We start from the raw sequence: 16,279 nt of genomic DNA, 5'->3' as shown, positions 1-16,279 counted from the left end.
ATACCCACATTTGAAAAGTTTTCGCGAGTTCGCCTACCGCTCGAATACTAAATGAGCCGGGCCATCGAGTCTCACAATATGGCCTCCATAGCCCAGTAATTATTAAGAAAAGTTTCACCCCTAGGTAGGTGCGAGGGTCGGTTGGATGAGATGCAGGGCTGTAAAGGGGTCGCTGGTGTGTCAGAGAGTGCACAAGGGTGAAATTTCGCGCGTGCTCCCTTTCATATACCTTTATGCTTGCTAGATGCTGAAGGTCGACCGAAATTAACTTTCGTTAGATGGCTGTACTCGCGAAATTTCCCCTAACCCAGACCAGCCAAACAACTCCCTCGGCGATACCTACCGTATCGTATTTTCCGATCGAAAAGCAACACGAAAGGAATACCCATACCTTTAATCCGCGACGTGCTTTTAATATCGCGGTTGCGCGTTATATAGCTTAAACGGATTAAACGGACAAATTTTAATTGCTTATCTTTTTTTATTAATTTTGTTTCTCTAGGTCTACGGATAGTTGCGTCTACGTTATCAAAGATAACGTATTCGGTATTCGATTGCATTTGTCTGTTGGAAAGCGCGCAAAGCCCGGCTATCCAACTGATAATTATCGGTCAATTCGTCTTTCGTTTCAACCCCTTGACATTCTTCTGTGGCGCGAGGTTCGAGTCTGCACAAAATAGATCTGTACGTAGCCGAAGAGCGAGCGAAATGCGAAATGCGAAATGCGAAATGCGAGTTTGATAAAGAGAGAAGGAAACTGTTGGTAGAGGGTGGGAGCAGTACAGGGGCGGAATTTCGCGCGTGCTCTGCTTCATCCCCCTCGATTGCCGCCGCCGCCGCCGCCGCCGCCGCCGCCGCCGCCGCTGCTGCTGCTGGATGCTGAGGGTAGCTGGACCGCGCGCGCGAGGTGTCAGTTCTACGCGCGACCTCTCCCCTAAAGGTGTCAACCTACTCGCGACCTGCTCCAAGGTGTTTGCAAAAGTCTCGTGCAACCAACGAGTCTGTCCTCGCGAGTTTCTTTCTTCCATTTTCCTATCTTCTTTGTTCGTTGTTACGACCATTCGACAAGGACCGACCAGTGAACACACTCTCTCGACTTATCTTCCGCGAAAGGAAGAACCAGAAGTTCAACTGTTCATCCGGCACGTGACACAGCTTCAACATCGCTATCATGTTCGTCGGGATATCCAGAAGCAGCAATGTACGTGAACACGTTTCTATTGCGAGCACGCGTATTATTTAACCGTCCCGTGATTCGGAAAACGTTTTCTTAGTTTTGATTTTACATCGATACGACCGAACGGGTTTAGGAACTTTCCTATTTTTTCAACGACGGATCGTTTCGCTTTGGCCAGACCGGGGAACGCGTTGACTAATGACGCTCGGAATAAAATCCATTCGTCCGGTTAGAATTTAGTTCGTTTGTCTCGACTCCGGCTCGTGGAGTTTCGTGCATGAAGCGCGCGGTATCAACGATACGTAAACTTTAGCGATAACCTAACCACGTTGTACCTACGTGTACGCGGGTACCGTTTATGTTCGTTCGTTTAACGATACTCTGTATCGAATTTTCACGATAATGTATACGTATTCGACGGCGATCGACCAGTTGGACAGCAACGATTCTACTTTTGCGAACCTATTTCGCCGTTCAATGGCCGAATATTCAAAGTTTTGTCGTTCGTTTCCGCATCGGCGATCCGCATCGTTGTTTCGTTCCATTTTCTTTCAACGAAATAGTAGAATTGCTGAAAAGAACAAAGGATCCTCGTAGGCAGGTACGAAAGGTGTATATCATCCAAGTTAGTTGCTCGGGTGGCGATAATTCATCAGACTCGAGTAACTCGGCCACAATCGGATGATTAATTAACTTTAGAGTCAGTAGCTCCGCGCGTCTACCCGGCCCGTTTTTTTCTTCGCCGGCCAAGATAGCTTTTCTGGCAATTTCTATTCCTTCTATGAACTTTTCGGTGCGTCGTCGACAGGCTAATATCACCGTAGGTTTTCAACTCGATCAAGTACTACCTTTTTCTCACTTGCCAAGCATTTACTCGTGAAAAAGTTTGTCTCGGCCATACATTTCTTACGCGTAGACGAGAGTCATCTACCGAACTTTTCTTACACTAGTCAAGCAACAAGTTCGTTTCAAGGATTTAAATTTATGCTACCTTCGAGTCTATTTTGAAACGTGAGAACATGAAAGAGCGTTACTCGCGTATACGACTAAAAAAGAAAAATGAAATTCTCGATAAGTGCGCGTGGCAGAGAGATTTTTTACATTTTCCGACCAGTTTTAAACGTACATAAGTGTCTGGAGCGCATAACGCGAGATATACGATGGCAGTGGTCGTTGGGGCGTAAAATTCGCGATCCGATTAACGATAAAATATTGTCTGAGAAAGTGCTAGACGCGAAGCGAACAAATGTTCAGTGTACTTTGATATAATGAAGCCCGAAAGGAGCTTCCGCGAAGGTTACTTAAATTAGTTTTCCCCAACAAGCGCTTCCCTTTCGAGATAATTCCGCGTCACGCTTCATGGACGGTCGTCCGCTAAGTGTCCTTAATGGAAAATGCGTAAATCCTGAAACGGCGCGCAGTACGCCTAATCCTATTCCGGATGATCCTCGTAGACAAGCGCGGGCAATTTTCATTTAATCGGGGCGACGAGCCGAGCCAGCCAGCCACGCCGCGTCACGTCGCGACGGTTCCTCGTCGCTAAATGCAGTTAAGGGGAAAGGAACGATGAAGAAAGGCAACGAGTGGGGTTGGTCGCGCGAGAAAAGAATTTCTTCTCTCTCACCCTTCGACTTGAAAGAAGAAGCGTCGCGCGAAGGGAAGCTGGGTCGCGTGATCGTCCTCTTTTTGCTTATAAATCTTTTCTCGATCCCTCTATCTATTGATATTTCTATCGATATTCCGTGATTTTCTCATACGTAACTTGGCCGTTGTTTTAACGATCCTTTTCCACACCTAGCGTGTTTGACACGCTACGCAAACTTCCATTCTGGGCTCGAGCTAATATTTTAGCGCGACAAAGATTGAATTTATTCCATGTCTATTAACGCATTATTGCCTGGTACCGGCGCGGCATTGTCTACCTTTCTTTCTTCTTTCTGACCAAAATTTGATAGGTAGGCTCGCGTGAACCAAGACATCACCCTCGCTTTCTTTTTAGAAACTCCTCGGGTAGACTGCGCAAGGGCATTTATTGTTAATACAGCCCCACTGGAGTAAATTGTTTTCTGCTGCTGCTGCTTGGTATAAGTTGACTACTTTTTAATTAAAAAAATAAACATTTAATACGTTAGTTGGACAAGAACTGGAAAGAGAAAAATTATCTTCTATCGAAACAATGATATTTACTCGTAATTAAAATGTTCGTCGAAACACGATTTCCGCGTTTTCTGTGTCTCCGTGAAGCATTTATACGTGCCTAGGTAAGTCTTCGGTGTATAATGTATTCTCATCGTTGACCCACTATTTACGTGGCTTTTATTAACGGTGGTTCTTTAAAAATTCCTTATGGAACAGTCGCGGGAGCGTAATTATAAGAGACGAGAAATGAATTAATTGTATGTTCATATGTCTGCAGCATCAAACGAAAGGAGACGAAGCTACGGTGATTTTGATTAATTTCGATCCTGTCATCCGATGCTGCTTGGCGAGAAACGTGGTTTCGTAAAAAATAACTAAAATAACTAAATACGGGGACGATCGATGTTACATTCAAGGGGTAAAACTCTCTTAAAATGTCGTGCGTCGAGCGAATCGTTGGTAAAATGTAGGTCGAGCGAAATTAGACGTCGCTTCTTATTACTCGCGTCGAACGAACTCGGCGTATACTTACGCGGAGAGGTTTGTACATGCACGGAACGTTATTAATTCCCCGATACGTAGGCAAAACAAAAAAAGAGAAAAAATAAAGCAGAATATGCGTCAACGGCACGGCATTTTCCAACTTTGATTTGAATCCTGAAATAGACGATGAATAGCAAATTACTATTCGATGCTCGATACGCAACGAGCTATTCGATCGTACCATTTTCGGACGAATGTGGAAACAATCGCTGCGTGCCACGTATCCAGGTGTTTCGCGCATCGTTGCATACATTACCGATTGATTTATGGTGAAGATTCGGTGTGTCATGAACCCGATGTTTTGCTAAAAAATTATTTATCGCGTATCGATACTTTCACGATGCATGTATTGTAAAAGATCTACGATTTAAGTTGTATATCGATGTAAGTAAAGCAGTACCTACTTGTTTCCTCTATCGGTGAGCGTAATTTAAAGGGAGTTATCTAAAGTACGATTTGAAACGATATCGATCGATCGTCGACCAACGGTGCGGTACGGAGCGGTCACGTCGGTTTATTCTTGGTAGCCTGTCTTCTTAATCCTTCTATCTGTGTCACGAACTCTTATTTCACCGGTCAAACATGGGCAAGTGACGCGAAGCCGCAGCAAGTCGTGAAATAAGCGTAGAAAGGAAAAGAGCGAGTGTATTTGGGCGCAGTAAATCGGCGCTAGCTCGAAACTCTCGACGCCGTTTTGTTAACTCGGCGAAACTATTTCTACCGACGCGCGTTACCGTCCTCGGACTCGAGGGTTGAAAAATGGCCACCATTCGTCGGGTGGGGGTTGGGAGGTCGATGACGGAGGCTGGTGGCGGTTCGAGGAGTTAAAGGACATTACATAGTACGTTCAACAAAAGTTTCCCGTGCGGCGTGCAGAGTGGACACTGCTCAATTCCTGCTTGGTCCTTGAAATTTACATCCGTCTCGTAGGAATATACATATACAGCTATTTTCCTTTTCCTCCTTCCATTCTGCCCCTCTCCCGATCCCGTATTTTCCAGCTTTGGAGAATAGCAGGTGAGTTTACTCGGGCCAACTTATGCCATTTGCCATTGCTCTCTCTCTCTCTCTCTCTCTCTCTCTCTCTCTCTCTCTCTCCCCCCCCTGTCTCTCCTTCCCTCTTCTAGTACCGAGTACACTCGTACTTTAGTCTGGAAAGTTGCTGGCCCATCTCGAAAGTAAGCTTGCAAAACAACTGCCGGTGTTTCCTGTGCATACGTGCGTAATCGCCTGCTGTTATATTTTCTTTATTTTTAGCTGCGTTCCGAGCGTAGCGTCGATGGTAAATATCGACGATTATTCTTCGTTTCTTCTGTTTTTCGTGTTTCGTCAAGATCGTTATCCACGAGGCGTATTTGATTGGAAAAAAGCCACGCTCTTCGATCGCGTGCGACGAAACGTCTCAACTCGCTCGAACAACTTAAAGCGCACTTTACGATCGCAAAGTAACCCCATCGTGCGGCGAGCGACGTACTTTCGTTTCTGAAAAATGTTCGATTCGTTGAAATGTATTGGTTACGAGGATACGCGAGGATACGCGAGGATACGCGAGGATACGCGAGGATACACTCAGCGGGAAATCACAGCAAAACGCGAGCTTGCATTCTTTGATGTTTTCGGTTCAACCTTCGTTTTACATGGAATTAACAAAGTTATTCGAGGAGAAATGATAAAAGTTTGTAGCTGCATCACCGACTACAGTGAAACCGAATAACGGAGATAGCGGCTCATGGTTTACCAGTTAAGAGATTGATGGAAAGAACGATTAATCCATCGTTTCCGTATTTAATGTTTCCAATATTTGTACCAATATTGCGTAATCGTACTACTTGTATAAAATTAGGTTTATCGAGAAAGTAGGCGCGAATGATCGTGCCCGCGACGATGATAGAAACGTGTATACGTGGTTAACTCGTGGCATCGTCGTTTTCGAATCGATCGTACCTCGCATCGTTTATACGGAATTTAGTTATTTTTTTCTACATGTCGCATGGGTGGAGGTAAGTTTAAAAGTTTCTGTATTTTTGTTCGATCTCGGATATACGTATACCTCCAGGCATAAAGATTCCTCAGGGATGGTCGAATAGAATTCTGGCGAGAATTTTTGGCTCGTCGATGAAAAATCGAATGTTGCTTCTTTATAAATTTTTAATTTCTACCATTAGAGTGTTTTTTTACCGTATGTTTATGATATTCTCTGGAATGCGATATATCATGGTCCGTTGAAATCGATATTGGGGTGAAAGAACGATATATCGAAAAACCATGAGAACGTAGGAAGTTTCCATGATCGGGCCGTAGAAGGTGCGCACAATACGGTCGCAATTAAACTGCTGTAGGGTTAGGGGAGGCGAGAGTTAGCGTAGTTTAGCGTAACGTAGCAGCGCAGCGTCTGGTTGCACGACGCGACGACATACCGTGCCGGTAATATAGCATACCGTGGCATAATGCAGCATAATAAACCCGGAATAGACGGCGGGCGTTCTACGGTCTGGCCCCTGGAGTACGCACGACGATATAGCATTATCGGTTTCCTGACTATAGCGCGGCCACGGCGGAGCATAGTTCCGGTATGCCGTATTCTATCCGTTAAGCTGTGCGCTTTCCTCGCGCTCAGCCTCTCATTATCTCAACACAATGAATGCTCCCGGACGTCCGGTATTGGCATTTGCGGCAATTCCAATGGAATTTAATTGGAGAAGATTGAGCGGACATATGTGCAGACACGCGTGCGCAGGGGAAAGAATAACGGTCGACCGTAGATACCGTCTCGAAAGAGTTTATCTCGCTAGTTTTTTTAATTTCGTCTTATTAACAGCGACGGTCGACTGGATCCCTAGTGTTCGATCGCGATCAACTTTGCTATTTAAAAAATTCAATTGGAGATGATACGAATTGTGCGAGGAGTGTCCGATCCAGAGTGCGATATGCGTTTTGCGGTTAAAATTGTGTATATACATCGTCTTCCTTTCGCCGCACCTGCCGGGTATACAACGTTTACGGGAACAATACCGGTTTTCTCGCTGGAGGGCGGCTATTGTTCCGTGGTATGGTTTTCAATGGGGGATGCGTCTTGCAGGCCAGGAACGTTTCACGCGTTCACGCTGGGAAGCAACGTAACTGGCTTTGGAATCGAGGGAGACTCGTAAATCGAACGATTCTTTTTTGTCCACGGTCGATCGTCGCGATCAAGATATCGTGCGACAACAGCAATATGTATTCTGTAAATAAATGCTGACGACGACGACACGGTATGGAAACTGTATGTACGTATTTACAAGTTTCTTCGTGCTAATCGAGTCGTTGCGTCGATGTCGTTAGCGAGTTTGGTGTATTTTGTAAATGTCTGAAACAAGAAACGTCTCGATGCACTGTTGTGCCGATCGTACCGTTGCACGATTTGCAATTGAAACGAATGCTAACAATCCGCAATCGCCGCGACGTATCTTTTCGACAGAGAAACGAAATAGTGGATATGCAACTATCGGCCGCGAGTCGGATTTTTCAAAATGGCTAGACTCGGTATTTACATTCCATCGGATTACAAGTCCGTTTACAGTAATCGCAGAGAGGCGCGTGGCGCGTGGCGCGGCCGATCAGTTTCGCGAATTTAATTTGTTTTCAATTTGCCCGTCCGACACACAGCAAATAAAGGTCTGATAGAACGTGGCGGCGCGCTCGTTTCGCATTTAAATCGGAGAAAGTATAACGGCGCGGGCCAGCGATCTGCGTATGTCGCACGGACGCGGTTAAAAGTATGTATTCTCCGTTGAAGCGCGTTGCCGTCTCCATGCTTGCGGACAACGTAACGCTCGGCTCGAAGTGGATCGATATATCGGAACGGATATAACGCGGTCCATAATTCACTCCGGTTATATAACGTAATCCTTTAATTCGTGCCAATATAAATTAGAATAAGCTGCCTATTCGCCTTTTCCGGGAACCTCGGGAACGGCTCTGGACGACTCTCGGTTCTCATACGTCCTCGGGTTACGATCGATAGACGCTGAGAACCCAACGACGGATCCAATCGTCTTAGATCGAATCGAACGTACAACGAACTCGGAAACATACAGACACGCAAACGGTGGAATCCTTTAATAACGAATCGCGGCAACTTTCAACTTGCAGCGCGATATTAGTCTGGGAAAATGTGTAACGCGGTTATCGACCTAAACGCTCGGCCCTCTATGCCTATTTATCATCGACCGTCGTCGCGAAAGACGATTAGGAGATCGCAAAGAGGATGACGGAATCCTCCTCCTAAATAACCTTCGAGTCTATCGGTGAACTTTATTTTCCTCTGTTAGATCTTGACGCAGTCAGAATCGCGTAGTCAGTACATATCTGTTTCGGTCTGAACAAAAACTCGAGGGTTCGTTATTCGACGTTCCACGATCATTGTAAATTATGAATCGTGTCATCGTCCGCGTTTCTTTTCGCTGCCAGCCGAACACAGACACCGTGTCGTCGGATAATAAATTTCATCCACCGTGAAATCCTGCAACCGAAAGCATTTTCGAAATATGATTTATCGCACGTGAGCGCGAATACCTAACAAAAAGAGCAGTAAATAACTCATTTTGTTTTTGACGTTCCATTCTTTCGCGCGCGTATCGACACGGACCTTTCATGCAATATTCAAACGCAGCGTCGAAACACGATTTATCTTCCCCGACAAACAACGGAAAACAATTTTCTCCGGTGAACGTAAGACGAAAGCACTCGCCTCACCTCGCCTCGCCTCGCCTTGCCAAGCCTCGCCTCGCCTCGCCCCGCCCCGCCTCGCCTCGCTTCGCCTCGCCTCGACTCGCCTCGCCTCGACTCGCCCGGTTATCGATTTAAACGTTTTACCACCTTCGTAATTCGTCGCGGTTTCAACGACACCTAAAACTAGATGAACCTTTTCACGCGCATAAACCGCCTTAATGTACCTGCTACGAGAGTGCATCATCATCCCCTGCAAACGACACGCCGCCCATTCATTTTCTTTTATCCGTGTTTAGTTGATTGTACCGACGCGACGCCACGCCACAAAAGCGTCATAACGATTTAATAGAAAGGAGTCACGCATCTTTTGCCGCGACAATCTACCGTACGCCGAGTTTGTTTCGTCTCGTTTCATCAAGCACTTGACCGTTTTGAGTATCGATCCAACGGTCAAACGAACGTTTCGCGCAATCTCTGACATTTTAACAAGCTCCTCGAAATTCGAACAATCGTATCTGTTTGCGATCGATATCCGTCGTTTGAATTCGTGCGCACGACGATCGGTCGAAAGTGCTCGAGAGCGCTTTTCACAACGAACCGTTCGAATCTAGATTATCTCGGTAATCGTCGCTGAATCTTTCAACTAGACAATTTCGGTATCCGTTGTTCCGTTTGTTACAACAAATCGCAAGCTTAGGCCGATCGCGATCTTCTAATAAACCGGTAAAATTGATTATTGGCGGAGGCAACCTTACACCCGGAACATTCTAGTACGGTTTCAATGAAAGCAGCATTTGAGTCGGGTTAAAAGACCTCCTACCTCTTCGTGTACATAAACCGCGTTAATGCACCCTCGGTAGCAGGCCATTACACCACGCATATCCTCTTGCAGCCCTGCGCACCCTCCCGTCTTGTTGTCGACTTGCGCTGCACGTTCGCACATTCATGGAAACGAGGGGCTCTGCTCGTGGCCCTGCCCGTGCCCGTGCCCGTGCCCGTGCCCATGCTCGTGCCCATGCTCTCACACGTGTTAACCTACCCATTGATACGGACGAACCTACACGAACGAGAAACATACTTGCCGCATCCCCATTCAGTTTCCCCCTTAACGCATATTTACGCTACATCGACCGGCTAGTGAGCGAAATTTACACTACCAGCAGCGATACATTATTTCCGCGAACATTAGCGAACCGGCGCGGCGTTATTGCATTCTCGCTGTCCGCTGGGAATTGCACGCGACAATGGATTCTCGGGTTCCTGAGCGATACGATGAAAAAATATTCCTATCGGCGAGAGCATTCCAACTATTCCTATGGGTTTCTGAGCTTTTACGTTCTTCTTAAGCCGTTTTAAACATTTTTATACACGCATAAATCTTTCGATTAATATACGATTAAATAAATTGATAACGCGTCGAAAATATAATCCATTATTCTCGCAATTTCGATTAATAATAATAGTAATAATTTTGTAAGAAAAAAGGCAAAATGATAACCGACTTGTTATGGAAATCAATTGACACCGATATTGCATACGTCGTGGCGTTGCTTAGAAAGCTAAGATTTTACCGCTTGTCGTAGATACATTTTATTCTCGTCGATGTAGTATACCGGTTCAAATTTTACGCACGAAACGACCTCGGTTTTTTCCTTTCTTTGTCTTCTCTACGAATTCAACGGGAAATTGCGGCTCGGCGTACCCGCGCTCTCGGGGTATACATACATATACACCAAGCGGTCTATTCTCGTGCACATATTCGCCGGCGTGCCTGTCCCGCAACGCGACCACTTACAGCCATCGAATAATCCCAGCCAGTTTGAAAAATTTAGTCTTGGACCGTGGCGAGCGTAAAAGCACCGATCAACTCTGTGAAACTTTTGTCCGTTCTTGTTATTTCCTCGTCGAGATTCTGCAACGTACGCCGCAAAGAATTTCGACGTAATCGTTGCAACAGCTTCGAGTAAAAAAACATTTTCCGAAGAATCCTCCGTTGCAATTTTTCAATAGCATTGTTCGATGCTAGCTGGTTTGATGATTCCGCATGCAGAAACAACGCAACAACAAGAAATTATCGAAAAGTTCGGTTCCGGATTCCGAATTTCGAACTGTAACGCGATGCAATTCGCATGTGCTAAACGACAAGCATTTATGGAACCATTCTCGCGCATAGAATCCGAAGCATTTCTTTCCTTATCGAAGTGCACGAATTACATATCTACCTTTTTTCCGTCGATTACTATTGCTTCGGGGTCGGGGAACAGAGCCCGGGGCGCTCGATTACCTACGCGATCAAATTAATCGAATGGATATTTATTACTTTCGAGTATTCGTTCTCGTTCTCAATTCTTCGTTTCGATTCTTTCGATCGAAACATCCGAAACAGCTTGATTGCGAAAAACGTTGCTTGCTTGCGTTTGCCCCGGGGCGCGCTTCCTTATCAACTTTCAGTTTTCATTTCCGCCCAAAGTAGTTCGCAGCTGCGCGCAAAGTAAAGACTAGCAGCCAACAACTCGACCTCTTCCGATATTATATTTCGTACGACGCGATGCGACTAGATGCTTTGCGTGAACTTTATTATTTAGACGCGCGTAGTTGGAAAAACTGATATTTCATACTAAGTGTAAAGTTACTGGAACCTTACACTTTGTCGAGCTGGAAACTGTTTATGGTCGACGAACGCGAAATATTACTTTTGCGTCTCGATAAAATTTCCTTTTTCAAAAAGGAACCGAGTTCCATTAACGACTACGTCCTTGTCGCTTTTCCAACGTGCACCGAGTTACAAGGATGCAAAATAGTCGAAAACGATCCAACTAAGAAAAAATGTTTTCCGAGCGGAAAGAAAACCGTTTTACTCGAAAATACTTGCAGGCGCAGAGACAAGCCATTCACCTCTCGACAAATGTTTTTATTCATTTAAGTGTCACCTGTCTCTTCTGCGATCCATTACTAAAAAAAGGAATATTTTTTTCTTTAGAGAAGCGGGTTTTTCAACAGAAAACCGGTGATTACCGCTCGCAGCGCGTAATTTTCAAACAATTTTCCGGCGAGGTTCGCTTCACGCGGCCCCGTGCTCTCTATCGAGTATTATACAAGTTTATGTTTTAGCTCGGCGCTCCGAGCTGCTAACTGCTGCAAAGAAATCCCCGAGGGTGCAGCGTACTTTCAGGATAGCCTGACAACGGGCCGATAAAGCAAAACGGTACGGATTCCAGCCGAATGGCTAGCTCTGGGTTATATTGCTGCCGCCATTCGGCCCGAGTGCCGTGATCTAGCTCGTTGTAAAAATATATTTATCCCCCGCCGTAAACTAGAAATTTCTCCGCGTAAAGTGCCAGGTACATATATGCACATACTACCCTTTGCCCGTTACAGGCTGACACGCAAAGAACGACCGACACGATTACCCTCGATGTTCCAGCGCGTGCGGTAAAACGGTTCGCATTAAAAATATTTCATCCAAGAGGATGGATTGGATTGGATTCGAATCGAGTCTCGATTCTGATCGTTTCTCGATCCGCTGGCTGACGGTCGGTTTTATGATCAAGTACATGCTGATACAATCACCCGGTAAATTTTTCACGCAAACAGGGGTTAACCAAGTGGTTCAAATATACTCCTAGTGTACTCGCATTCGCATTCGTTTACGGTAAACGAGAGTCATGAACGGAAAGTAATATCTGATACTATGTACAATACTGTTCTATGTACTGATATGTGGACGAGAATCGTTTTCGAGAGAGCTTGTGAACAAGTGAAAGTAAAATAACAAATAAAATTGATATTTTTGGAAAATTTCGGATACACAGATGGAAAGGATGGAAATTTGATAGAAAATGGAGTATAAAGCGCGTCTGTCTAGTCTATGTGTACGTGGTGCGTATCGTGCACCGATGAAATTAGGTGTACGAGGAAGGACTCGCATAGTCGGTTCACGTTTCGCAAACGAGCGTTCGCGCGCGTTCCAATATCTAAGGTCATAATTTTAATGAAATTCCTCGGCCCGTCTCGCGGTCTCCGAATTTCAATTCACGATAAATAACGGGTCAGCTCGACGTCTCTCGGAGAATGCCAGCGCCTCTGGTGAACGGCTGCCTCGCTGCCGATATATTATTTTGCTCGGTCAGAAAATGCGGTCAAACCGACCAACTCGATAGGACGCGGAACGGAGGAGGAAGGACGGAGGATGAAAAGAAAAAAAGAGTTGGCGGAAATAGAAATAACGCGCAAGTATTTCGAGGAATGAGAATTCCTTGCCAGATAATGGGAATTCTTCGCGACGAACAGTTCTCGAGTGTTCGTGCGCGGAATTGTATCACGTGAAAAAACCTTTAAGGTCTGCATCAAGGATAGCGGAAATTATCATTTATCGCGCATTACTTTTTTACGATAAATCTCTACTGTTGTTGTTGTTATTATTATTATTATTATTATCAATAGAAGCAAAGTTTGAAAAATTTATCGCCATTTATCGATAGACTGATCTACCGGTATTACGACCCTGTACCAGTAATTTGTTTATCAACTGTACGGAACGATGTTATTTTTCGGACGATCGAGTAACGCGTCTGTTTCGGGATTAATTTCATGGAAACGATGCCAGTGCACGTGAAATGCAATTACTACGGTATATTTGATACTCGCATGCGAACGCATTTTCTTCCTCCGGCTTTCACGTTAATTAATATCAGTTGGTTCGCGGCAACGTTACCAGATTTATAGTAGGTACACGCAGAGAGAAATATCCCTGTTGCGAACACGTAGCGCTCGGGGTTCGAAAACCTTAATGCATCGGTAGCGACGCATTATAGCGACGAAAAGGACCGCCGAGGTCTGGTTTCGAAACTTTGTATGGACATACATATACCACGTATACCACGTTACGAATCGATGCGACGTATATACCAGTGTTTTCTCGATCAAGTTAACGCACCGTTATTTAAAAGACACTCGGTCTTTTTTTCGAGGCTGGCCTTAAAATTAATTTCATGCTACGAACGCGACCGAACAGACTTTGGAACTTTTCAAACTTTTAGATCGTTTCGCCGTTTACGTAACGTTTACGAACATTTATTTATTACGTCTATTCTCTTTCGGCACGAGGAAAGAATGGTCGAGAATCAACCGCATTTACCGGTACCGACTGTACCTTTAACCGAAGCTCCTGTGTAAATAATGTTTCCTCTTGGTACGCTTATTACGACTTTGATTCCCGTTAGAGGGATGATATATTAACTCCAGCTACGAGGCACTTTGGTTCCCTCCGGTTATGAATTCTGCATAAACAGGGGTTAGCTCGAGAGATACGTGTGGTGGTTGCGTATACGCGCGAGCATAGGCTCTGCCATCTCGGTCGTGCGTCGTCGCGTTTGAATCGTGACTTTGGCACGAGTACATTAAATTATAGTTGACGCTTAACGCAACACGACCACGACCACGACCACGACCACGACCACGACCACGACCGCGACCGCAACCGCGACCGGTACGTGTTACGTAAAATTTGCTTTTCTAATTCCTAGAACGAATCTCGATCGTAACGCGATACCTCGAAACTTCTCGAGACACTGGATTCGTAAATACGATTACCTGGTCAACAAGATCGCATCGGATAAATCGATGCGGTTGAAAGGGCTCGGCAACGATTAGGGGACGATAGGCAAACAGTGGTAATGGTATCGGTTCAGAAATTACTTATTTTAATAAAGACTCGGTAAATTGCAAAGCATTTTGCTAAAACGATTACAGTACCGGGAAATTGCTTTTAGCGCCACAATTACGCTCGCGCGTCGTTTCGCATCGAACGATCGGTCGACTGTGCAACTATTTCAAGAATCTGTACATTTTCTTCTTTTCGTTTCACGCTACGCACAGCATTTTGCATCGATCGCGTTGTATTAACGCTAAACCTATCGGTACTTCATGTATACCCATTCCTACCATGACCGGTCAAATGACCAGTCTTCCTTTTTCTCTTATAAATAAGTAATTTATAATCCAGTATTATCGCACACCAGTCGTATAATCAATAGGAATTGCTAAAACTTCGTTTGATCTATAGTGTAAAAGTAAATGTGAAAATAAACCAAGAAGACAGCGTAATTAAAAACAGTTGGTATAGTCACCGAATAGTGGATGAAATGCCCTTTAAAATGAGCGTTCGAACGAGGCGATATCTTTATTAGTTCCGAAGATATAGCGATTTTAATTTCAAGTCGATGCGGTGGCTAGTTTCGGAGATACGACGGACCGCAGCGTTTGTTTACGTTTCATTGACGCGAGAAGAATGACCGCGCGCGCGTAAGTAGTAGCGCGTAGTAAATTCTTGGAAACACTACGCGGAACTAGGTCACGGCAGTCACGTACGCGAGGTAGGTCAGCACGACGCACGAGCGTGCGAGAGCTCCGACGCGCTAGACGAACACAGCGATAGTCGAATTAAGAAAAATTACCTTTTACATAAATTACGATATCTCGAAAACGGAAAGTCGGATCGACAAAAACCAAAAACCATTTTAAAGGGGAGGCCCTGCCGCCGCTAACAATGCCTCGATAATTAATAAAACACTAGTAGTTTCGGAACTGCACGCGTCTAAAGTTTAACTATTTTTAATACGCGTTGTTAGACTGTTCCAAGACAGTGGAAACTGAAAACCCTCTCCTTTCGTCTTCATACCAAATTTTGTCCAGTTTTTTACAAAAAAATATAAATCATTCAACCGGTCAGATGACCGGTCGTGGTAGGCAAGACAGACTACATATTTATCTGAGAAAACAAATGATAAGAATAAAAGTGAATATTGTAAAATTCATTGTACGTATACTATAAGAAAAGTTGTAAAGTTAAATGACGCTAAAATAATATGGTGTGTTAGAAATTCTAAACGAAAAATTACGGCTCGACTAGACCCGAATAAAAATACGCTCCTTTATAATATCATTTCTATTCGATCAACTCACCAATAGATTCTTTTCGCTGTCCCTTAAGCAACTGGCACGTCGGACTAGCAGTTATACTAAATAAAACATAAATAAAATAAATATAGAGCCAGGTTAGCTTATTATCCGTTAACGTTGTTTCAAGAGTATTTTAACCTGCTGGAGGGGAAAGAGCGATAGTAGAAGATACGGGAGTTCTCCCACTAATCGAATTCGTATTTGCAATAGTAAAATACAGTTAAGCATACACAGCCGCGCTGCATTGCGTTCTTTCGGCGTAGCTTAATGACGTTGGCGGCAGCTTAATCCCGGTCTCTTTACATCTCGCTAATTAGTAAATACGTTGTATATTTACCATGTACGGTTTTATAAACTGTAGTATATTCTCGTGCCTGTTCACTGTCCACGATAATTTGGACAGTAAACGTTTTCTATTCGCAGTTTCGCGCGCGTCGTTGAATCGCATCTCGCTATACGCGTACAACGTTCCTTGAGGTAGAAATAATCTTTTAATGTTTCGACGACGTACGTTATTCTCAAATTCGTGGCATTGAAAGATTCAAACTACACTCGATGTACATATATGTATACCATACGGTCCAAATAAAGCCTTACAAACTAACCAAGATATCGACTTGATTTTTCTAATCGAATAGTTAGAGTTTAATTTAATAAGAAACCAAGTCGGTGCCTTTGTTGGTTTTTCGAGGAAACAGCTTATAACAGCACATTACTTGGACCATACGATATATGTATGTATAAGATAAC

The 16,279-nt window shown here is 44.5% G+C and overlaps 1 protein-coding gene across 5 annotated transcripts in view; it reads left to right on the top strand.

Moving 5' to 3' along the window:
- Positions 1 to 886: 886 nt before the first annotated feature.
- The window catches only part of LOC143340783 (cell adhesion molecule Dscam1), a 78,723-nt gene continuing 63,330 nt past the window's right edge, over positions 887 to 16,279 (top strand). For all 5 annotated transcript variants that reach the window (XM_076763066.1, XM_076763071.1, XM_076763065.1 and 2 more), the window contains exon 1: positions 887 to 1,201. The gene's annotated coding sequence lies outside the window, so the exon portion shown is untranslated. The remainder of the gene's footprint in view (positions 1,202 to 16,279) is intronic.

This window comes from Colletes latitarsis, chromosome 4 (genome assembly GCF_051014445.1).
Source record: "Colletes latitarsis isolate SP2378_abdomen chromosome 4, iyColLati1, whole genome shotgun sequence".
NCBI lineage: Eukaryota > Metazoa > Arthropoda > Insecta > Hymenoptera > Colletidae > Colletes > Colletes latitarsis.
The sequence above is the reverse complement of the archived record's forward strand: the minus strand, read 5'-3'. Positions and strand labels throughout refer to the sequence as shown.